Source organism: Neofelis nebulosa, chromosome 12, assembly GCF_028018385.1.
Source record: "Neofelis nebulosa isolate mNeoNeb1 chromosome 12, mNeoNeb1.pri, whole genome shotgun sequence".
Lineage (NCBI taxonomy): Eukaryota > Metazoa > Chordata > Mammalia > Carnivora > Felidae > Neofelis > Neofelis nebulosa.
Window position 1 is genome coordinate 42809202 of NC_080793.1, and position 26187 is coordinate 42835388.

The window sequence follows — 26187 nt, forward strand, 5'->3', positions numbered from 1 at the left end:
AGTGAAGTCTTGTGAGTAGATTAAAAAAGTCTGTTGTCAAGCTGATAAAAAACAAACCATACACTATATTCTTTTGAACATGGTTTTAGACTCTTTCAAAGGATCTTAAAGAGAAGAAAAATAAACTTGATTTTGTTTCAAATGATGTAGGCATTCCTGATTGAAAGCAGAAGTCTAATCCCAGAATCTGTCATTAGATATGTGATCCTCAGTAAATTATTTAACCTAGCTGAATCCAAATTTCTCTTTTTGCCAGAGATGGTCCTGTAATGCTCTTAGAATTCTTTGAAGGATACACTTAGCAATGCATATAAAAGCACCACATATTTGTGTGTTGTTGATTGGGAAGCTAGCCAGATTATCTCAGAATAATATTCCAGTTTGGTCATTCACTTGGTGAGAAGCAGTATGTTGATTATGACAATAAAAGAAGTAAGGTTTATAATGCCAGGTCCTATGTGTTTCCAGTAATTTCCATGCCAGAACCTCCTGTCTTGTCAAATTACAGATTCTCCAGATTTACCTCCCCTTTCTCAATATATGCAAATATGCAAGTGCATAAACATTTATTGAGCAACTATTATGTTCCAGGATATTCCTAGGTGCTGATACAACAGTGACTAGAGGAGCAAAAATACTTGTTCTAATATATCCTATTAGGGATAGATTGTTACCGGGGTACTGATAACAAACAGATACATGAATAAAATGCATGGTATGTTGGATGGCCATAAATAAGATACCGAAAAATAAAGCAGAGAGTAAGGGTAATAAGCAGCTGGAGGTCTAGAATTTTAAGCGGGATGGGATTAGAGAAGTCCACTCAGGAGGTAACCTTTGAGAAAATAATGAAAGAAAAGAGGGGCATGACCATATGGAGATAGGGAAGAGAATTCCAGGAAAGAATAGCAAGTGCTAAGGCTTCAGGTGCATGTGTGGCTAGTGTTTTGAGAATAACAAAGTAACTGATACCCCTGGAATGGAGTGAGCAAAGGGGACAATTATAGGAGATTAACATAATCTGCTCCTGACAGGTAAGGGAGGTGGAATTGGGGAGAGGGGTATATAGATTCTATAGGGTTTGGTAGGCTAATATAGAGACTTTGAGTTGAATGAGATGATAAGCCTTGGGAGGTTTTGAGCAAAAGACTGACATATTCTGATTTAAATTTTTAAAAAATGACTCTAGCTACTATTGAGAACAGGTTATAGAGACACATAGATGGATCAGGGAGATCAGTTTGAAGGTCCTGCAATAGTCCAGGTAAGAGATGATGATAGCTTGGACCTAGGTGGCTGTGATGGAGGTAGAGAGAAGTATCAAGATTCTGGATATGTTTTAAAGGTTGATTCATGGAGTTTGGTAATGGCTGGAATGCAGATTATAGAAGACAGCAGGTATTTGTTTTTTGCCTAGGGACTAAGAAAAAGGAATTGCTTTTTAAGTTTGGGACAACTGTTGAAAAAGCAGGTTGGACAGGAAGAAGCAAAGACCAAGAGATTTATTATGGTCCTGACTGGGTTATGATAAATACTTAATTTCCATGTGAAGGTGTCATAAAGGTGCTGATTTTAGAGTATAAAGCATTTAAAGTTGAATGTGGCTGTTTGGAGCCTGGTATCATGTTGTTTGTGTTTCACTGACCTGATGTTGAGTGTCTGGCTTTACATATACCATTACATGTGACAATCATTATCATGGAGCAATATATTATTTAAGTAAGAATGGGAATATTACATTCTTTTGCTCCAACACAGATTCATATTCACGGACAAATCTGTAATGTCACCAAAATTATTATCATTGCAAAATTATATGTGCATTGTTATAACTGGTGGATTTGCTTTGTTTTTAAATTATTTTATAGAATAATTGAACATATTTTTTTTCATATTAGTAGGACACCATCCCATTGTATACTAGAATCAATATATTTATCAATTAGCCTATTAGATTTTAGATATAAGTCTATTGAAATATTCAAAGGCCCAATTTATATATAGATATAGAAATATAGGTAGAGAAATATAGATATAACATATGTTTACAAGTGCCTATGTATATCCCTGTATATATGTGATATATTTGGATGTGGATGTTTACTCTCAACATCTATTGAATACTTAATGTAGATCAGACATTGAGAAAATTATTCTACTTTAATCCCATTTTCTTGTCAACAGTCTCCAAGGCATTATTCCTATATTATGAAAAGAGGAAACTGAGACCTAATTGGGGATTTCTTCCACAAGGGTTGACTGGAAATAAGATGCAGCACTCCAGTAACCACTACCATATGCCTTATATGTGCACAGAAATTTCCAGGAAATTTTGTTGCATGAATCTACTGTCAGTTGATTGTTAATACAGCCCTAAAGTACTCTTTTCAGTTACATTTGCACCCTATTCCACCCCACATGATGAAAATTAATATAGGCTGCCAAAACGGTTGTTTCACATTTACCTTAATAAGCCATTCCAATATCTGACAGTGGGATACATGCAATATTCAATGACCTTGGGCTTCAGGGATTTTTGATAGTAGTCTTAATTTCCTAAAGAGTATCTTTTTTTCTGTGATGTATAAAATGAAATAGAAAATATTTGATTACCATAGTAGAAATACCACCTTTTCACATCAGTATGACATAAAAGGAAATTACACTTTCTGCCATCCCAAACTGAATGACATCAATTTCTTCATTCCTCCAGCAGTCCTGGTTTCTAGCCTGGTGATCATGAAAATGTCTCCTCCTGAGTCCTTTCCAGGTCTCCAAAGATCCTGTCAGTTTTCAAATCCAGAAGGTTCCATTTCCAAGACATGCACCTCATTATACTGCTCAGCCAGAAATTCAGCTCCCAATGAACCTGATGTCAGATCAGTGTGTCACAAGCCAGTTTTTAACACTAGAATATAAAATCCTCAGAGTGAGGGTGTAATTGTCCCAATTACATTTCGGCTGAGAATAAACTCAGTAATGTCCGTACATTGGGGAAAAAATAATGTCTTATAATGCCATTTCACATATAGATAGAGAGATACTTATATACAAGTTTATTTTAGTTGGTACTCCAGTTTAGCCATATCTTAATGTTTATAAATCATGCATCAGGGTATTACTGCAAAACTATGCCATAACACTGTGATATCCTTGAAATTCAGTAACATAAATCGGAGGGCTCCATTATTGATCAATTAAAGAAAATTAATGTTTCTCCAATCAGTCTGTGCTTTCAAAAATCATAAATTAAATATAATGTTATGCTGTCCATACATATTGGTGTAGACTATATACTAGACTGAGAAAGGCCCCTGGGATCATGAAGTAACCACTCTGAAGCCCATTTCTTCCTCCTGAAAGATAAGAACTTCAGCCTGTGTTGACTGAGAAGTGGACTGATGCAGAACAGGAGCCCACATCCCCTTGCATTATAGTATAACCAAACGCCCCTTATCAGGTTGTGGATTACATGGGCTGTGTTATTGCTGCCCACAGTCTTGGTGGGTGATTTACCCTAGGATTTTATGCATATTTGTAAATTTTTTCCCATTCATTTTATCTGAGTTTTAGGAGGACTGGTAATTTTATCTAACATTTGGATATAAATCAAAGACTCTTAATCAGCAAAAGAGGGCAAATTGACCTATGTCAAGTTTTCCATGTTAGCATCCTTTCTTTATATTTATACACTGAATGAAATGACACCCTTTTACTCCTAACGAAGTATGCACTTCTACTGAGCTCTAACCCACATTTTCTGATTAATTCAAACCATCTGCTGGTGAGTCCACTATACATTTTTATATTGTGGGTTAATGAGACTTGAGGGACTGTGTCATTCATTTCTTCTTCCAAACTTGAGGGTAAACACCAGCTAGAGAAAGGGCTCTTTATATTTTTAATGATGCAACCTTCCTTGAACTGCAATGTAGAAAATACCAATAATTTTATGCTTTGGCTTTTTAGAGCTCAGTGCTTTTATGACTTGCCACCGATATCTTATATAACCGTTAGTGTTTTGAAATGGCTTTTCTACAGATAACATAGTGGAGAATCTCAACATGATGCTGTCTTTTTGTCACAAAATGTACTTTAAATTTCAGTCTGGTGAGAGGTGTTTAAAAACAGATGCAATTTCCATTGCTTAGTGCTTGAGAATTGGCTGTTGGGCAGTGTTGAGTGTGTTTACATTCTTATGTGGTGGGCTTAACTGCTTATCTGTATCAATTGGCATGAACTTCCCAAAGTACAGAATTTAGATCCGATTTTCTCCAGATCATGGTATGAAATTGAATGAGCTAAATCTTTATTGCCTTTGATATGGTTTGGGAATAACGTTTACATTAGGCGTGGAAAGTATAGCTGAGGTTGGCTGTCTAGGATTCTAAATTGTAACTTTATATTTAAAGAAAAAATATAGCTCGAATACTTTCAGAAGCATCAAACAGGGCACTTGCTTATGGATCCCGAGAAAACAGCTTCTTGACCTTTAATAATGTCTTAGACCTATTGTTTATCCTCTGACAAATGCATTTGGACTTGTCAGTGGGGAATCACAGCCCACAAGTAAATGATGGAAGAATATTTGCATTTATTTGCTTGTTTGACAATAATTCTAAGCACCCTGGAGGAAAAACAATTGAAAAATTAGGTTAACTCAGGCTGAGCCCAATAAAAATCCATCCCCTCAGGTTCTCCATAAATGATGTAAGTGCTGAAGACTTAGTTTCTTAGTTTATATATGACCAGAGAAATGCTATCAGTCATCTATAATTTTCATGTCCCTGTTGCTGACATTAGATTATTAACAAATTTATGGTGAATGCCTTTGAAATTTCTGGGAAGTTTTCTAGCTTAGATTATCAATTTGTACAACTCCGTAGGACAGTGGAGTTCCTAGAGTGATAGTTTTGGCTAATCTAAGACAGGGCCTAATCTTGGGGTCTTTAAATCAATGACAAAGTTTTGAAGCCAATGAGTGATAGCATATTGAAGTCTGTCATAATTCTGTATAATAAAACCATAGGTTATACATGAGCCCCATTGGACTGGATGTTGAAGGTAACTTTGAACAAGAGACCTCTCTCCACTTTTGCACATAGGAGGCAGTACCATTTCATAACCATACACCACAGGCCTCAAGGCACAATTGGTAAGACCAGCAGCCCTTTCTTCTGAAACTCAACACTTAGGTTATGCCACAGCTATCCTGGAAATTCCCTGTGACTCCTGAATTTATTTTCTCATTATCATCTGAGTCATTACCTGAGGGCAGAGGTCAACCTAAATTTAATCCTTAAAATATAAATTAGGGTCAAATATATTAATGAAGGACATTATCTTTCTCTTAGCTTGGAGGCGTAGTCAATTGGTCCCCCCACCCCCACAACTAGTTCTCTTGAGATTTTCTTCATCTTCTTTTGCTCTAAAAGACAGCAGTGGTTGAGAAGCCAGCATGTTAGGCCCATCCTTATTCAGCCTCACCTCTTTCTGTTCCACCTTGACAGGACTCTGCTTCAGTCCTCCCCAGATGGAAGAGCAGCCTTACTCTGTGCATCTCACTGCCCCCACGCCCATTCACAGTCATCCTTTAGGTTGATAGCATCCTTAATTTTACAGTTGAAGAACCTAAAGCCCAGATATTCCAAGTGACTTATTACGGTTACCAGCTCATTACAGCAAAGCAAAAAAACAAACAATCAAACAAAGAAAAAAACCCACAATCCTAGAAATTCTGATTCCTAGTCCACTGGAAAAGAATTTTGATCATCTGTTACCTACTATGTGCATCGTAAATGGAAATGTCATGCAGTCTCTGAGTCAGAGTTTTCTCATCTTCAAGACTTGGAAAATAATGTCTAAGAATTTTGCAGGTAAATGGCTAAATATGAGATAATACAAATGTACATAACAGTGCTCAATAAAAATAATTATTTTTGTTTTACTTCTTAGTGTTATTATGACTGTATTATATCACACCTTCTTTGTAGACTGAAAATTATATGTTCCATTCATACCCCTGACTTCCTATGAGATTTTAGTGTGTTTATTTTAAGTATCTGAAAAATCCTGGGGACAAGATGCTACTGCTTTCCAGAATTGAGGTTACACATAACTTTTTTTTCCTAAAACAGCAGGCTTATATACAGCAGAGAGGTTTTATAAATATTATTACTGTTGCATTTGTACTACATTATGAGGCAACTATGTATTTATATACTGATCATGGAACCTAAGGACTTTGTTTTTTTTTTGGGGGGGGCAGGAAATCTACCCATTCTGCATGTCTGACTAAACTGACATGTTTTCACTTTGCCAAAGAATGTTTCATGAGGTAGATATTGCCATTAGCAAAGGTAATACCTCAGTATTCTCCGGTGAAACTCCACAGTCTACGTGGACTTGAAATGCCTGGAATATTTAAAGTTCTCAAGTGAAAGTTAAGTTTCGCAGTGTCCGATGAAGTGGCTTCCTTGTCTTAGAACCACTGTATTCACTTGGATACTAGGTTTCCAGTCTCTGTAGTGACCAGTCTCATGGGCCACTTCTTTTTAGTTTCTTCCTTCTTCCTCTTCCCTGGACTTCCTGACACTGACGTGCCCTCAGGCTTACTACTAGGACTTCTCCTTTCCTTTCTCTCCCTTTCCTTCTCTCCTCACCTACACTGATTTCCTCAGTGAGCACATCACATCTCTTTGTAAGAAATTTGCAGTACATGCTGCTGACTCATAAGTATACACTTGATTCTTAAACAACAGGGGAGGATTGGGGTTCTGTCCCCCACACATATAATGTGTTGAAATCTGCATATAAATTTTAACTTCCCCCAAACTTAGCTACTAATAGTCTGTTGGTGACTGGACGTCTTACTGATAACATAAATAGTCCATCAACACATATTTTGTATGTTATATGTATTGTATACTGTACTCTTACAATGAAATATCCTAGAGAAAAGAGTTATTAATAAAAGCATAAGGAAGAGAAAATACATTTACAGTTCTCTACTGCATTTATCAAAAAATGTCCACATAGGGGCGCCTGGGTGGCGCAGTCGGTTAAGTGGCCGACTTCAGCCAGGTCACGATCTCGCGTCTGTGAGTTCGAGCCCCGCGTCGGGCTCTGTGCTGACAGCTTGGAGCCTGGAGCCTGTTTCCAATTCTGTGTCTCCCTCTCTCTCTGCCCCTCCCCCGTTCATGCTCTGTGTCTCTCTGTCCCAAAAATAAAATAAAAAAAAAAAAAAAAAAAACATTGAAAAAAAAAATTAAAAAAAAAAAATGTCCACATATTAGTGGACCTGTATCATTCAATCCTGTGTTATTCAAAGGCCAACTGTATATCTCTAGCTCAAAGTGCCCTTTGAACATTAGATATCTAAATTTACCCGCCTATTAAAATGTCCAGCAGACGTCCCAAACTCATTGCATACAAACGTGAATTTTAAGTTTCAGAAGGAGAGAGAGAGAAGGAAAACAGGAAAGATTCTGCTTTACATACTGTCTGCTTCATGTCATTTAATGTCAGGTCCACTGTTGATTGTTCCAGCTCCAAGTCCTTAGAATCATTTTGGAATTTTCTTTTTTCTTCCTACCTGCATCAAGTCATTAGCAAATCCTAGTTCTTCCTTGAAAACATATCCAAAGCCACACCATCGCCAACTTTTTCTTCTGCTGTGCCACCACCCTGGTTCTCATCTGGACTATCACAGCAGCCTCCTGACTGGTCTCTTTGCTTGAAACTTTGTCTCTATAGTCTTTTCTAGTCTTTTCTCATAGCAGCCAGAGTAATCTTGTAACATCTCAAGCCAGCTCAAAACCATGTAATTGTTTGCCATTTCTGTCAGGTCAGAAGCCAAAGACCTGTGCTCTTCTGTTACCTTGTAGACATTTTCTTTTACTCTTATTTCTCTTGCTGACTCTACTTCAGCCCCAGTTGCCTGCACTGAGCATACTGACTGCCCCAAGTCTTTGCACTTGCTGTTAATTTTGCTTGGAGTGTTTTCCTCAAGTATCTCTTTTTTCCATTGAAGATTCTGCTCAAAGGTTAACTTTTCAAGGGGTGGCTAGCTAGCTCTGCTCTGTCAGTAGAGCAGACTCTTAATCCTAGGGTCATGAGTTCCACCCCCACATTGGATGTGGATCCTACTTAAACAAACAAACAAACAAACCAAAAAACAAAAACAAAAACAAAAAAAGTTAACACCTCAATGAGGCGTATACTGACTTCTCTATATAAACTGTGACACTTCTCACAGGACTTGTAATATATCCTAATCTGTTTTATTATTTTTACCATGGTATTGGTCTTCTTCTAATGTACAAATAATTTCCTACTCTGTTATGTTTATTCTTACTTATTTATATTTCTCAACTAAAATGTGATCTCCACAAAGGCAGGTATTTTTGTCTTTGTTCACTGATGAATAAAATTTGTCTACAACTCTTGAGAGAATGAAGGACTGCATATGTTATGTATACTTGTGCTGCCACATTCTCTTGCATTTCTGACTTCTGACAAGAATCACTTGTATTCTCCTGGGAGGACATGTCTACAGAAAAATTTTACCTACAGGCATACAGCTTAATCACCCTGTGTTCTGGTTTGACAATAATAGAGAGCCGATTGTCACGTTCAGTTTTCTCTCTCTCCCTTTTTTTTTCCTAAGGTATCATCAACTTTGCTAAAAGTGTGCTATATAATTCAAAATTAATACAACTACCAAGAAACATAAAGTTAATGCATGCATTCCCTGTTTTGAAAGTGAAAGTAGTTATACAATCATCAGGCCTTGAAGTTTAATGCCTAAAAAGGATTTCTGAGATCTAACCTGTTCCCTGAATTCATACTTGAATAGAAAGGTCTAGTTCATCCAAAAGTCATATGTATTACATGCCCATTATATGCCACGCACAGTATTGTAGAAGTACAAAAGTGCGACATTATTTTTGTCTTCAAGAAATTTCAAGTCTTGTAGGTAAGACCGGTAAGCAATCATTAATCTCACTGGTGGTGAGATTTCCACTTTAAAAAGAAATGCTTGAAGAAACCTTGTTTGACATCCAGCCCTGGAAGTCACTTAGACCCATGGTGCTTCTTCATCACCTAGTTCAGTGGCATAGAATGAAAGGGGATCCAGGCTTTGTAACAAAAAACAGGAGAGGCAACCTACCCATGCCAGTATTTGAAAGGGGGTATCCTCATGATCAACTTCTAGAGCAAAAATTCAGCATGTCTGTTTTCTGTAAGTCTAAAAGATTTTTGTATCCAGTTAGCCCCTTAATTGTATGTTGACAGCCACTTTGTGATATGGGGCAAATCTAATTAAATGTTGCAAATTTGTTTCTAATTTTATAATATTCTTACTGGTTTTATTGGTCCATTGTAATATTTAGATAAAATATGACTGAACATGACATTTTGAATTGTCAAAGTAGTGCAGATTTGAGATGAATCCGGTGTTCACTTCGGTGAATGTGACTTCATTAATGCATGTACATTATTTGCATAAAGCAAAGCATTGTTTACTTAAAATAATTGTAGGGATATGATAAAACTTTCTTACTAAAACTTACTGGAAAATGATCAAGAAGTTGCTTATGTTATTTCTAATCTCTCTTTCTTTTGGCTAAAAAGGTCAAAAAGAAGAAACAAATTGTACGTCATACATCTTATATTTTGAGTGATATGGAAACACCTGTTCCCTTAACATCTATCCAAAATAAATCCTGGGTTTCCTGGGTGGCTCAGTCTATTAAGTGTAAGACTTGTGATCTCAGGGTCATGAGTTCAAGCCTCACTTTGGGTTCTGTGCTGGGCATGAAACCTACTTAAAAAAAAGAAAAAGAAAAGAAAAGAAAGAAAAGAAAGAAAGAAAAGAAAGAAAGAAAAGAAAGAAAGAAAGAAAGAAAGAAAGAAAGAAAGAAAGAAAGAAAGAAAGAAAGAAAGAAAGAAAAAGAAAGAAAAAGAAATCCTAACCCTGTCCATGTTCATGGGTTATAAACTTTTTCTCTTTGGTCTCCACAGTTAACTCAGACTAATAGTCAATCTTGTTGCTAAGGAGAATAGAAGGTGATAAAGCATAACTTGATGATGTAGGCAGCAAGAAGTCAGGAATTAAATAGTAAAAACATGATCAACCCAAGCAACTAACTGGCTTCTCTGTCTGAAGGAAAGGTGACTGAAAAGTAGAGGAATGCCCCAGGTCACATTTGGTCTTATTGTTCTCACATTTCTTCCAGAAATGAAACAAGGATCTTTCTTCCTCTTCAGTTTTCTCATTTCTTCCAGTCCCCTGGGAACTGGTTTGTGGCCCTAGTGGTACAATAATTTCTGTTCTACAACACTGAGTTTCCTTCCACTATTCCTTCAGCTAATTTCTTTAGACTCCAATTCATGCCATTTTCCTAAGTTAGTCAAAAACTAATTATTTGGGAACCATATTAGGTATAAGAACTAGGCTAAGCTCTCAACTTGGAGTGTGAAATTAGGGCACTGAATTCTCAAAGCAGTTTCACACAAGGCAAGTGGGAACAAGGCCTGGCTCGGGGAGTGGGGTGGGGGATGGGGGGCTTGTGTAGTAGAAGATTTTCATTGTAAGGTGGTTGACATTAGAGACATAGACCAGTCCCACAGAATGCAGGCTGTATGGCTGTGAGCAAAATACTGTCTGAACCTCATTTTTCCTTTTGTAAAATGGGTAAAATCTTGAAGGATAATGCTGATAACATGCACTTGGCACATGCCTAACTTTCAGTATGTCTTAGTTTCTGTATTCCTTATGGTAAAGGGAAGACTCACTTTAATGAGTCAGTAAGTGAGTACAGTCACAAGTGTGTCCCTCACTAGAGAAAGGGGAAAAAAATATAGTCTATTTGTTTTTAGTTTCATATAGTCCTGCTTTTGACTCTTATTTTACAAATTCTTTTTAACATTGAAAACAGTTCACCCTAAGGATTCTTCATACCTTTACAGAATACATTAAACTCTCTCATGGGAAACAATGTGGTATACTAGAAAACGCACACACACACACACACACATACTTTCACGATGACCAGTAATGATACTTAGATTTTTAATCCTAACTCTGCTACATACTAAGTTTAGAGTCACTTGGCATCTCCATGCATCACTTCATTTATAAAATTGTAGTGATATCATATACTTCACACAGTGATTGTGAGAATTAATATATAATGAGCACATGATAGCCATGCATTTAAATGCTAGTTTCCACTCCAGCCTTGAATTATCTGGAATAAAAAAAATTCTGCCTCCTTGACAAGGTTGATATGCAGATCATATTAGATACATGAAGCATTTGGAAAAAAGTCTTTAAGGAGTAAGAACTACCCTGCTAAATATGTGATCTTCTAACCTTTTGTTTTTATATCTTTCAAAGGTAAAGAAACCCTGACTCTTCTTCTTCTTACTTATACTTTTATACTTGTACTTCCTCTTACTTATACTTTTTTCCTAAGCCTTGTTTCCCATGCTCTAGTGATTTTATTTGACCTCTTGATTTCACAGCGTAAGAACATTCAGCAGAAACTTGAGAGGAAATAACCTTTAATCTCAAAGTTTATGTCAAGAAGCTGATAGGGCTTTAGCAATCAACTTCTTCCATCTGGACTTTGGAGAAGATGCTGAAAGGGAGTTTCCATCCATCCAGACATTATCTCACTTAATAGGGCTATGGGCTTGAGCTCCTATAGACACACAAATGGGATGAAGCTAGAGTCATTCCAGTTGACTGTGGGAACTTTCAAGTTTTACTTCACACAAATATCCTCTCTAGAGAAATTCATACTTAAATTTCTGCCATGTAACTCATCTGAAGACAATTTAGACATGATAATTACTCTGTCAAATGGATATATTTATTTATATTTATGTTTATTTATTGGATTTTTTTTTCTTTTACATAATCACTTCTTGTTTGATTAGGGGAAGGTGATCATTGCTTCTAGTTTGTACAGACATTTTATAAAGTGAAAAAGATGAAAGGTATTTTAGGATATTAGAAATCAAACAAGGGAACCCAAGTGATAAAACAAAATGATGTCTGGGTTGTTCTCATTAATTAATTCAATTAACTACAGATTAAGCAGGAAAACCTATTGTTCTGATCCTCATTGAGTAAGCCTTTTATAATGTACATTCATGAGTTTCCTTAGGAAGGGTAATGTAGTAGTAATAATTAAATCATCTCATTACAAAACTTGTAATGGCACAGAATTGTGATTCTGAATATTAATACTCATTGTCCAGTAATTTAAATATGTGGGAGATTGAAATGAATGTTTCCTTGTACCTGAGTATATTTTAGAATTAGCTTTTTCTTTTTGATATTTTCTTGAAATAAAATCCTAATATTAGTTTGCTTTCTTGAAAAGGAAGAGGTCAAGAGAGATTCCTATTTTCACTAATTGATTTGAATGTTCTGATTTGAATACTTTGGGTGGATTAAAATATTCAGGTCACATTTTTATGTAAATTATCACTTTCCACTTATCTGAAGCAAAGAAATATTGTTAACTCATGAATTTCTATATTAGATATTGATTTAATTAATAAAATCTGGCATCTACTTTCTTATTATTAGGTTGCAACTGAGGCCCTTTATACACTTTAACATATTTGATGCACAAAATGGCACTTTAGCTCCAAAAGAGAGATAGTTTAGCTGTCTTACACTTTATTTTTAAATTTTATATTCTTGGTTCTCTTAATCCGTTTGAGCTGCTATAACAAAATGCCACAGACTGGCTGTCTTATAAACAGCAGAAATATACTTCTCATAGTTCTGGAGGCTGGGAAGTCTCATATCATGGTGCCAGCAGATTGGATGTGTGGCGTTTGGAGTCTACTTCCTCACCGATTGCCATCTTCCCGCTTCCTCACATGGTGGAAGAAACTAGAGATCTAGGGGTCTTTTTAAAAGGGCGCTAATCCCATTCATGAAAGCTCTACTCTGTTGAGTTTATCACATCCAAAAAGAGGACCTCCTGATATCAGCACCTTTGGGGGTAGGATTTTAACATATGGATTTGGGGGGGACACAAATATTCAGACCATAGCATTGATTGTTAAGTAGGAAGCTTTCAGTTGAGATACCAGTGTTAGTATGAAGTCCCAAAACCACACTGGAAATGTATCCTTCTTTCCAGTTGTTTCCGGCACCTTTCCCAGACTACTCCATGTGTGTCATTCGTAGCATCTCTATTCAGTTTGCCTCAAACTAGATTTAGCTTTTTTTCTAAACTACTGAACCTGGGGATCACCCCAAAACTGAAGCGCACCTGTTTCTCCACCGTGTTTCCTCATAACCATCCCTGTTGATACTACCTTGGTTCAGGCCTCCAAAATCTGTCTTGTGGTCTGTTGCAAAATTATCCTAACTAGTTCCCCTGTCTCTACCATGATCTCTTTAAAATGGGAATCTGACCATGTCATTCATTACTTAAAACTTCTTATTCTTGTAGGATAAAGTCCAAGCTCCTTAATAGAGCGAGCATATGGGGTTCTAAATGGTCTTGCCCTGCCTATTTATCTTTCACATCTTTCTTTTCTCAAGCTAGATAGAAAAAAAAATAATGCCTTAAAGTCTCCCATGTACATCATGCTTCTTGTCTCAATATTTTTGCTAAAACTTCTTCTCTGGAAAAGTCTCCCTATACCTTTTTCCTTAGTCATCTCCTACTTAGATGTCAAGGTTGAGCTCACCCAACATTGCAGGAAGCTTTCCTTGGCATATTTTCCCTGCCTTTCACAGAGGCTATGCCCATTTGTGTTCCTCTGTACTGGCCATTCAGAGACGGTATGCCCCTTTCTCTTCCCCAGTACAGGCACTGTGTACTTACATATAATTTCCGAACTGGATTTTACATCAGTAGTTTCCCTTCACTGTGAAAGCACCTTGTAAGAATTTATTTATCTTTCCATCTCTAGCACCTGGCAGAAGAGAATCTGTGCAGAATAACTGTTGAATAAATTTGCTGACTGAATGAAGAGAAGAATGTTAATGTTCCTGGGAATACTTCAAATGCATTTTGGATCCCCTTTAATCATTGGTTCCATACATATGCCCTAGAAAGGATTTCTGTGTGGATTAGGGCATTGGGTCAGTGGCACCCACTTTACTCTCCAACTTCAGATTCCCTGATATTCCCCTTACTGGAGATGTAGTTTAAACTGTAAGCAGGTTAAGGGGTGAGAATAGTGGTCTTTGCCCTTACAGGCTGAAGACTTTTAATTACCTGAAACATTGCTTAGAGATATTATAATAAATGTAAACATTTTAAATTTATGGTAAATAGGATCTGTTGTAACTTAAGTAGTGTTTGGTATAATCTTGACTCATTTTTGGAAAGATTATAATAACATCTTGTGACGGTAATAATCCATTATAGTCTCGCTGAAGTGCTGTCATCCAGGTCAAGGTCATTATCAGCCTACAGGCATTTGTGAGTCATCTTTATGTGTCTAGAACAGTGTTAGGATTTCAAGTGAATAAAATACCAGGAATAGACCTGAGCATGGCCTGGCAAGTGGATGGTAAGTCTCTTTAAGGGAAGTAAATAGTTGTGTTTAGTAAATAGTTGTGTTCAAGTAAGATGAGCTATGAAATAAATAAGGAGAATGGGCCACTTTAAGGACAGTTTAGAAAGCCTGAAAGACATCTAAGATGTTGTGATGCTGAGTGCCTGGGTGGCTCAGTTGGTTAAGCATTTGACTCTTGATCTCAGAGCTGTGAGCCCAAGCCCTATTAGGCTCTTTGCTGGGCATGAGGCCTGCTTAAAAAAAATAGATAAAGTAAATGTTGTGACACAATAGCAAAAATGTTTATAATGAGTTATAAGAAAGTTGGAGAGAGATATAGGAGGTAGATGTAATGTACTGGTAGATATATGACAAAATATAGTGAAACGTTAATGGTGAAATCTACTTAGTAAAAATGGGTACTTACTGTAAAAGACTTTAACTTTTCTCTATGCTTGAAACATTACAGAGTAAAATATATGAAAGTTTTCATGTGAATGATACTTTCAGATCTCTGCTAAAGTACATATCAATGAAAAATTAGAAGCAAATGACCTGAATGAATATCTGTGCTGAGAAAAAAAAATTGACGTATTTATTTTTCTTAGTTTTTATAGTTCCAGAACACTGAAAAGGTAAAGGCAAATTGTTTTAACTAAGTTTGATTTGAAAATAAATACTTAATCAGAATAAGGGAGACTAGAGACCTGAACATATACTACCTGTATGACTTTGGATAAGTGATTTAGTCTTAAATTCTCTAAACCTCCCTTTCCTTTTCAGTAACCTGTGACCAACAATACTACCAACTTTCTGAGTGTCATGAGGACTGAATGTTTTAATGCAGATAAAATGCATAGGAGAAGGCTCAGTACCTGGTAAATATTGGCTAATATTTTTAGGAAGCTGACATTTTCCAAAATAATTATTATACACACAGTTCCCCCTCTAGCCCCTAGCGTTGTGTTTGGTCTGTAGGTTGTTCCCTCTTTAATACTGGCTAATCAGATGAATGTCTCTTTTCTTAAATGAACTGTATTTTTTTCCTTAAAGCCTGTTAAGTATCTTGAAGAGCTTGGGAAAGAAGCTCTGAAGCATCATCAAAGATACAGTAGAGGGATAGCAGCCCTCAAGGAAGTCAGAATTAGTTTTAAGTTTTCCACAGAGCACCCTTTGATCCTGCTCATTTAGAGAACAAAATAGACTTCTGTGGCTGTTAGCCTATTAGCGCTCCCTGGGGAGGGAACTTGATCAGGAATGAGACACTGTATAGAAACACAAAGCACAGAGAACAAGGCATCTCCTGAGGTTCAGTGGCTGGTATCTCTGCTGTCATTGATTTCTTCACCTTGAACCATGGGTAGAGTCTGTGTAAATTCAACACAGAGCTCTCCATGTAGTTGTTTATAGCCCCAACTTTCAGACTTTTCATTACAGAAAGCTCATTTTCTCTTTCTGGGCTACATTTAACATTGAGATGATAAATAGCTCCACTGGGGTAGAAGGAGGTTCTAAGATTATAAATTGTGTTTTAAGTACATGACCTATTGTTTCCTGAGCCCAAAGGAAAGGCTCTGAATGATTCCTTTGATTCATTTATACCTTTTTAATAAACATGCAAAATACAATCATGAGCTATCTTTTATGGATTACTTTAGAGGTATTCTCTGGCTATGGAATCCTAGACCAGATATATCCATAATAGAGAAATCACCAGACTATGCCAAGGCAAGTGTTTGCCTTGGGAGTCCTTATTTGGCTGCTGGGAACTACAAAGCTAGGGGCTATCTTCTAGGATGAGAAAATGAGAACAGGGCAGATAAACCTACATCATTGTCATGCTCAGTTCCATTATTGTCACAGGCTGGACTCCTGCTGGGGATAGTATGGTTGTTAGGGTGTATTGCCATCTAAGGAATTATGACTACCCCAGTTATGCCAAGCTGATAGTATGTAGTTGGGTTTATACTATTAACAACGTCAAAATGCTTCCTAGCCAATAGATCTAAATGCGCATGGTTTTTCTTCATTGTTTTCTGATTACCTGGCTTTCCTCAAAGACAGAAATGCTGCTTCCTCCATCTCTATATACCCAAAGTTAGTGATTGACATGTAGTGAATGTTACATTCAGTTGCGTTACATGAATGAATGAATGGGCTGTTGTGATAATTCAGACATCATTATTTTACATAAAAATGTTTTGGAATACTGAACTTAGACCTTGTATTATTGTAACCTATTTATATGTTCTAAATGTAACATACATGCCCAGGAAGAAAATCATAATGTTTTTTTTAAATGATAATTACACATTTTTCCTGTGCTCATAACTGACCACAGTTAACATTTGGGATACTTCTATACTTTTTTTTCTATACATCACACACACACACTCACACACTTTAGACAATATAATTTTTTAAAGTTTTTATTTATTTTGAGAGAGAGAGAATGCAAGTGGGGAAGGGCAGAGAGAGGAAGAGAGATGATCCCCAGCAGGCTCCACACTGCCAGTGTGGAGGCCAGTGTGGGACTCAAACTCAGGATTTGTGAGATCATGACCTGAGCTGAAACCAAAGGTCGTACGCTTAATCAACTGAGGCACCCAGGCACCCCTAGATAATGTAAATTTTCTAGGGGATCAATGTACCATGATTCATTTTAACCAATGCTCTGTTGATGTATATTTAGGTTGTTTCTAATTTTTTAATATATTTTTTCATTGAAAGTGAGTATGATTTTAGTCATATTTTTTTGCATATATCAAAGATAGATTTACTAATGTAGAATTTCTGTGTATTTTTTGGTTGTAAAAAGAGTATTTCTGTGATTTTTGAGTATGTTGAAAAATCAAATTCACTCATGCTGAATATCTTAATACCAGCATTAAAGATTTAAAATTCAATTGTTGCAAACTCAAAATTTAGCATTGAAAGCATCCTAGGAGGAACATTTCTTTTATTATCTTTGAGATGTACACTATGTTTACCCACATGGTTATTACCATCACGTAATTGCAGCTTTTAGGGTTTTGTACATATTAAAAATCTGAGTTCTAATATCCAAAATATCTCTTCTGCTTCACTACATCTACATGATATTTATACTGTCTTCTAGGCTTTGAAAATTGCCATAAAGCAGTAGCTATTTGTATATAGTCATGGAACTCTGTTGCTATTCAAAATTTAACAGAAGTGGACTAGTAGACGAATTATCCATATATATGTGGGTGTTTGTGTATATGTGTATATATGTGTGTGCATACATATACATATATATGTACACATATATATGTATGTACACACATATATATGTATGTACACACATATATATGTGTGTACATACATATATATACATAGAAATGGTGAGATAAATATAATAGGCTGACTCTTGGGATTCATTGCTCTGTGTGTGTGTGTGTGTGTGTGTGTGTGTGTGTGTGTGTGTATGAAAGAGACAGAAGAGAAAGGAAGGATAGAGAAATGAGAGGATATGGTTCTACTACTCATATATCTCTTTTTCCCTTTTATTTTGCAGACATTTCTACTCTAATTTACCTATACCTCTCTTCCCATCTACCCATAGTACTTGAGTTATCCTAGTGTTATCCTGAACTTACCTCTGATCTCTGTCTTTATTACATCAGCCTGTTTCTTTTCCAGTTCTTTTTGTCCATATTACTGGCCTCAAATGACAGTAAAATATAGTTTTCCAGAAGGAGTTTTTCTTCTTCCTGTCTTTTGATGACAGGATTGCTTCTCTGTTTTTCTCTTTCAGTACCTTCTCTACCTTCCATTCTCATGGGTTTGTTCCTCATTTCCTTTGCACTGATTCCCAAACCTATGCAACAAACCAACTCAGCAAACCTTGATGTCTTGAGACTCCACAAGGGGCTGATGAACAAGAGAATGCAAGTAGGGCAATGGTGGCTACAAAAGTAATGGGACTTAAGTGGGAAAAGCCATTAGGCTCCACCACAAGATTCTCCAAATGATTCTACTGAACCATGTCCCATGTGCCAGTCCCTTCCTTTTCCCTTTGCTTGTTGGTAGTTCTGATCTCATCCTCCCATTATTGGTTATTATGAGCCAGATCTCTGGGTTTTGACATCCTCATTGGTTGAGCTTTCCTTCACGTGGATTTAGTTGGTATAGCCAACCTCTCTCCTCCAGTCTGTCCTATTACATCCCCTCCCCTCTCCCCTCCTCTCTCACCATCTTTCATCTTTTGCTGTACATTTCCCAGCAGTTCAAACTCCTGAGGATTAATGCATAGGCAGTATAATAAGGGGATCTCATTGTACTGCTTGAGAAGGGAGAATTCCTCCAGGGCTGTATGTCTTGTCAGATCCAACCTGGTATTTTTAAAAACATTCCCTTCACGCAGGAGAAGCTGTAGGCATTCTGTAAAAACTGCCTATACCTCTGGGGTGCCTGGGTGGCTTGATCGGTTAAGTGTCCGACTTTTGGCTCAGGTCATGATCTCGCAGTTAGTGAGTTCGAGCTCTGCGTTGGGCTCTGGGCTGACAGCTGGGAGCCTGGAGTCTGATTCAGATTCTGTGTCTACCTCTCTCTGCCCCTTGCCCCCCTGCTCAAATGTAAATAAACATTAAAAAAATATACCTGCACCTCTGTCTTTGGTACCTCAGATCTTTCTAGGCTACCTTTGCTGCCATTTCAAACCTACTTTGCTATCACTGTATCTCCTTTACTCCCAGGGTCTGAACTCATTTCTTGTCTTCTTGCCTGGATCCTCTGGATAGATGCTTTTATTCATAATTACATCTTGGTTCTTTATTGCAGGGTCACCATTAAACACTATCTTTAGATTTTCAGCTCTGTATTTCTCAGATATTTCTCAGCTCTCTATCAACCCACTGAGGTTGATCCCTTGACAATGCTTAGAAACAGCTCTGTCTCCCAAAACTCAACCCAGATTAGCTACAGAGAGTTCACATAGGTTTCATGACATGGGCTTTATTGTATTGTCTTTTTTTTTCTTTTCTTTTTTGGCTCCTGTAGTGATAGTTGCATCAAAAATAATTAGCAATGGAGGATCATCATTAAGAACTTAAAATGTGGAATCAGACAAACCTAGATTTGATTATGAGATATGTGGAATGAGTTTGAGAAAATTTGCATTAACTACTCTGAATTGTACTTTTTCCATTGATAAAATGAACATGATAACAACACCAACCTCATAGGCTTATTATGGGCATTTAGGTGCTATAAGCAACGAACTTACTACATTGCCTAGAAGATAAAAAGTGCTAGTAAATTATCATTATCATCTTCATATCTATTGAAATGGGTAAAATTGGGCTTGTAGCAGTAAGTGGAAATTCTAAGGCAAAGGAATCTATGAATGCATTTTCCTGTAAATGCTAAAATCTGGATAAATTGTATTTTCCAGATCCACCTCTTTTATGATGATTCTGGATTTCTCTCATATAAAGTGATATAAGCAATCAAAACACCCAAAACATGAAGAAATGTTTCACATCCTGAAAAAGGAAGCCGTTGCACTTGTACTTCAGATTTTATATTCTACAGATTGGGATATTGGGAGATCTACAAGTATGGACTTTATTACCACCACCTGGAATTGTGAGCCGTACCTGTAAAAGACAGATGATAGTCACAGAGGAATCATAAAGTTTAGGAGAAACTGGGGAATGCTGCGCTAAAAGGAGAAACATATCTATAAAATGAAGCATTAATGTTTACCTCAGGCACAGCATTTTCATTCTGGTTGTCCTCCAAGGTAAAGCTCCCTAATTCTGCCAAATTTCACTTGCATAAGTTTGCATGTTGCAATTTGGCATTTCATGGCATTGGAGTTGGGGATAGCTAATTCTTGTGATCTTCCATTACTCTCCTGATGTTGCCAATAGAAAATTTCCCCTTGTGCTCATTGACCTAAAAATGAAGTGGTGGTAACTAAATAGTACCTCTCAGGGAATTCTTCACACACACACACACACACACACACACACACACACACACACACATACACACACACTCTCTGTATTTTAATAGGATGCTTACTACATTCAGAATCTGCGTCACAGGCCACTCTGTGGCTCTCAACCGCCATGCTCCTGATTATGCTTATTAAAAACACCTGAGAAACAGAAACAGCTAGAGCTATTTTAAGGGACAATTCCCCATGCTGCCCCTTGGTCTTACTATCTTAAACAACTCCTCTGCTTGGAATTACAGAATCCTGGAATCATAAGGGGTTTTAGAGAGCATCAAATTCAGCATTTCCCAAACTGTGTTCTAAAAGTAATGATGCTATTATCCCAAGAGATGGCACTGTGAAGAAAAAAAGCAGGGGGTGGGGGAGGGGGATTCTGTGATCAAAGGATTTAGTTAAGCTTTTTTTTTTTATTCTTATAGTTCGATCCCTGTAGCCTTTAGGAACTTTGAATCTCAAAACAAAACAAAACAAAAAACAAAAAAGAAAAAGAGAAAAGAAAGGAAAAGAAAAAAAATGCATGAAATGTGTAGCATTTCCCGACTTTCACTACCTGACTTGCTTTAGTATTCTCTGGTACACTATAATCTTTATGCAGAATAGTTTGGGAAATACCATCATGATTCCACAGTGTCTTTACAGACAAAGAAACTGCTTCAAAGGGGTGCCTGGATGGCTCAGTGGTTGAGCATCTTACTTCAATTCAGGTCATGATCTTAGGGTTCCTGAATTCAAGCCCCACGTTGGGCTCACTGCTGTCAGCACAGAGCCACTTTGGATACCCTGTCTCCCTCTCCCTCTCCCTCCCCTAGTTGTACTCTCTCTCTTTCTCAGAAATAAATAAACATGAAAGAAAGAAAGAAAGAAAGAAAGAAAGAAAGAAAGAAAGAAAGAAAGAGAGAGAAACTATGCCACTGTCAACACAAAAACCTGTCACTCTACTTGAACAAAAGTCAGAGTCCAGTCTGAAAGTATTCAAAACTCACCAGAATTGGCAGGAGCGCATGGACAGCCCATCTTCCCGTTTGGTGTCCTAACAGCTGGTACTGGCAGCCCTTTCCAGCTCCTGGCACATTTTCTCTCCCTCCACCCAATGTTACATGCAGCCCCATACAGCTTGTGCTGCCTCCAGAGGTACCTGATGCCAAATTCCCTTTTGTTTCATATTGGAGAAGAGCATCCCAGAACTCCCACTGTTGATCATTAACTGATTTGATACCTGATCGTATTCAACTCTCCATTTGCTCATCGCATTCCAAGTGAACACTAGTAGTGATACACTGATAGTGATGGAGAGTCCTTTCATTTTTTGAGTGTGTTGTTTTAATTTTTACCTGCAATGATTTTTTTACCTACATTGTGTCTTTTCTTACATTTCACAGTAGCCGTATTAAGATTTAGAAATAAGTTTTTTATTTTGTTTTTGTTTTCATTTTTGTTTTTGTATTGTATTTCAGTGCAAAGTGGATCTTTACTGTGTGTTGAAGAATCTCAACATGCATAATGTATGGGCGGGACCAGTGACAGTTCAGATTAAGAAGAATTAATGCTTTATTTCAAATACAACAAGTCATGCACTGTTATGGGTAGAGGGAAAAGTATACATTAAAGTCTCTTTCTGTTCCTCCAGGCCTTGTGGACCTGAGAGAACAAATGACCAAGTTAAAGCTTTGACACTGCACTTCAGGCATCAGGACCCTCTCCTCCAGACTGCAGATGCAGAGGTCTTTCTTCTTCCAGTGCAGGCCCCCAACTCACGAGCTCCATTAAGAGTCAGTCACAGTAGGAGCACCTGGGTGGCTCAGTTGGTTAGGTGTCCGACTCTTGGTTTCAGCTCAGGTCATGATCTTGCTCTCTGTGAGTTCAAGCCCTGCACTTGGGCTCTGCGCTGGCAGCATGGGGCCTGCTTGGGATTCTCTGTCTTCCTCTTTTTGCTCCTCCCCCATTTCACTCAAAATAAATAAATAAATAAATGTTAAGAAAAGAGTCAGTCACGGCAGATTGTGGCAGAAGGGAAGGGCAAAACCCTTCACAGAACACACCTAAGCACATACCCATATATATCCATATTAAACCGACCTCCCAACCCAAGAGAAAAATAAAACCTTCTCAGATAACTGTGACTATTTGAAAACTGTGTCAAAGCAAAGATTATTCTTTCTCCTTGTTGGCAGCCAAATGCAATATTAAATCCTCATTCTTTGTTTGTTTTGTTTGTTTTGACTGTCTCTTTCTCTTAGCCTGTCCCTCCTTCCATCCCTTCCTTTCTCTGTCATTGTGCTTCTCTCTCTCTACCTTTATGTCTCCCTACCTCCTTCCTTCCTTCAGTGTATTTGACTGTCTCCTTATCTCTATTTCTGGTCATCTGTCAGTCTGTGTGTATTTTGTCTTTTTGTCATCTCTGTCTTTCTTTCTCCCTCTTTATTTTTCTCTTCTCTCAACTAACATAGACTTCTTGGGCAGAATTGATTGGGCAGAAGTCATCAGAGTCCCAGCTGTGGGTAAACAATTATGCTAACAACAGTCATCATCAGGATTCCACACTGAGGCAAGACCATTTCCTTTGTCCCAGATCAGTTATTTTGATCCTGTTATTTTAGTTTAAACTCATACTCAACCACAGTGATGTCACTGAGATTGGAGAGGGGTATGCCCTGCCCACCCTGGCCTAGAAGATGGCTTCTATACTTGAATTCTTAGAGTACTCTAATTCTTCAGTTATTGTTTCTATCTCATTATTTGATAAATAGTTCTCAAAATTTTGGTGCTTGGTATATGGACTCCCAAGGAACTTTTTGAGGGTCTGTTGAGTGAAAAGTATTTTAAAGGGAAAACCAAGATATTACTTGCTTTTTCACTGTATCGATAATTGCACTGGTTTTGCAAAGGCAATGGTAGGTAAACTTGTTGGAATCTGAATTCAAGGTGGTAACACCAAACTGGTGTTAGTAGTCATATATATTTATATTTATTTATATTTTACCATGATGTGTTTAAATAAAATGGTGACAGTTCACCTAACTGTCCTTGGTTAAGTAGTATAGATTATTAGTTTTATAACAAGTTCTGAATAAATATCCTTTTAATATTCTATGTGATGGCATGTGAAGTGTGCATAAATCACTTAAGCTGCAAACTGAAGTATGTGTTGTCTCAACCAAAAGGACTTGTGTGATGGGTTGAATTGCAAGCTGAACTAAACCACTTTTTCACTTAACATCATTTTAATGTGAACGTTTGACTTTCAGTCAAACTAGAGTTCTTGAGACTTAGGTATGTGGTATATATTTCTCAAAAATAAGCAAAGCGACCTTGTCACTTCAAGGAAAGCAATCATTTGTATTTCTCTTTGTTGCCAGTGAACAAATTAGAGCTTTCAAGTGAAAATTAAAATTTTGAAAATCATTTGTATGCCACCCACACTTGACAACTTCCCAGTACTTCAAGAATTTTCTGATGAGATCGGTAGTGATATTAACCAATGTATTTTTTTGGTATTGTGTAATCAAGCTATTAATAATTTGAAGATGTGTATCATTGTGCCATTGGCTTGGGGCTCAGCAGACTGTTCACATTATAGTTCTAGGGCTCACTAGATATCTAAAATGTGACATATAATTTATCTTCAACTTCAGTCTTCCATCCATAAAGTAGATCTAATATACTCCCTTGTCAGGAAGTTTATGATTCTTAAATGGATATATATGTGAAGATGATAACACATTTAGGAATTCAATATACGTTATCACTCTTTTCATGAATATGTATTGTGATAACCACACCTGTTTCATAGGCCTTTTTTGGATATTAAATAATACATTTAAATAGAAAGTATCTCAAAGACTGTTAGATTCTTCATTCTCTTTTCTCCTCTTTCTCCACCCTCTCTATCTTCAACCTAAAAATTAAACATACATTCTATAACACAGACCACTCAGGAAAACAGAAACTATACCTGTTGTTTTTAACAAAGAAAAATGTAATCTAAAGATGGTTTACATAGATATTGGGAATTGAGAAGAGGCAAAGGGGGTGCTGATGTGGTACAGAGATGGGGTCACAGAAAGCAGCTGTACCTTTAGGGTGTGGGGAATCAAAGGAAGAATCGGGTTATCAGGAGCCTGGGAGAGAGACCAATAGCTCTGAGGGCCACACTTGGAGGTGGTGCTTTGCAGCCAGTGTTGGAATCTGAGAGGTTCAGCAGAGAGCTGAATACTACTCTCACTCAAGAACTCTCAGGAGGGGATGCCAGCAGCCCAGTGCTGACACTTCTGAGATGACAGAATGAGCTGGTTCTGGAAGGTCTCGAAAATCTGTAGACAGAAACTGATTTCTGCTAACACAGTGAAAGGATGATTGCTAAGACAACACTGAAAGCCAATGAACATGAAGGAATAAGTCCCTTGTCCTCTTTCTCTTCCCCCCAATCTCTCTCCACTGCTCCCTATTGCAGAACCTAACAGGTAGCCAGCTAGCAAAAGAGAAATGTGGTGTGCAGAGAACCAGCCCCAAAATCTCATTGCAGACTAGAGAAGCTGGTTTGGGAGCTAGAAGATAACAGCTTAAAACCAGACAGAATTCTTACCTGGACTGTAGTGAGAGGGAAATTAGAACAGCCCTCTTTGTTGAAAGTCTTTGCCTGAAGTGAACCTATTAGGAGGGCTTGAGATGTCAATATTATTTGGTGGACCCAGTGGACTAATTTTCATATCTAGTTTTCGGGAAGAGAGACTCAGTTATGCCATCCAGTACAATTGTAATTACTGTTTTTGCAGAAATAGAAATCCAGGAAGCCGCCAGGAGAATGAAGCAACAGAATGTGTTCTAAAGTGACTAATTTAAAATTGATCACTGTGACATGCCTCCTTAAGCTTGAGACGTTTCACACAATCAGGTTTTCAGTGTTTTCGTTAGTGTGATTTGCATAACCAAGATTTTATTTTACTTTTTTAAAGAGGATTCTATTGTAATGAAACCAACATAGCTATTAAAGGGAGAGAGTTGGGCTGATGAATAAATGCTATTTCATTGTATTCTATGTGATTGCGGTGTAATTTTTTGCAATACATTTGACTTTATGTGTGTGTGCGTGTGAGAGAGAGAGCGAGAGAGAGAGTGAGCTAAGAATAACAACTGTAGAATTGTTAAATTTTTGTAAGAGAGCATACCTGGGAAATTTATGAATGAGGTTTCAATTTCCAAAATTGTCAAGGCTAGAATATGAATATATATATATATATATATATATATATATATATATATATATATATATATAAAATTATGTTTTTCATAGCAATTAAAGTGATTAAGGGCAATGAATAAATATGTTTCAAAATCATATAATGGTTTTATTTTATGCATTCATCTACAGACATTCTAAGAAGAAAAAACCCCTAATATTCAAATTATTTTTCTTTCTCAGACACACTGGCTACAAATTGTTGGCTCTCAGACTTTCTTTCTTTTACATGCCATATATTGATAGTTAGATCATTTATTTTGAAACAGATTGACTGAAAATGCTCCATTTGATGTTGAAATTGTCTTATACCCTAATTATTACTTTCTAATACCTATTTAAAAATATACATTGACTTACAAAAACAAATGTAGTTAAATGCATTATCTGAAAACACAGGCAATAGTGTCATCAGGGATGG

General features: G+C 37.1%; 1 protein-coding gene across 6 annotated transcripts in view; it reads left to right on the forward strand.

Moving 5' to 3' along the window:
* The window catches only part of LINGO2 (leucine rich repeat and Ig domain containing 2), a 1171177-nt gene that overhangs the window by 203699 nt on the left and 941291 nt on the right, over positions 1–26187 (forward strand). The window lies entirely within an intron of this gene.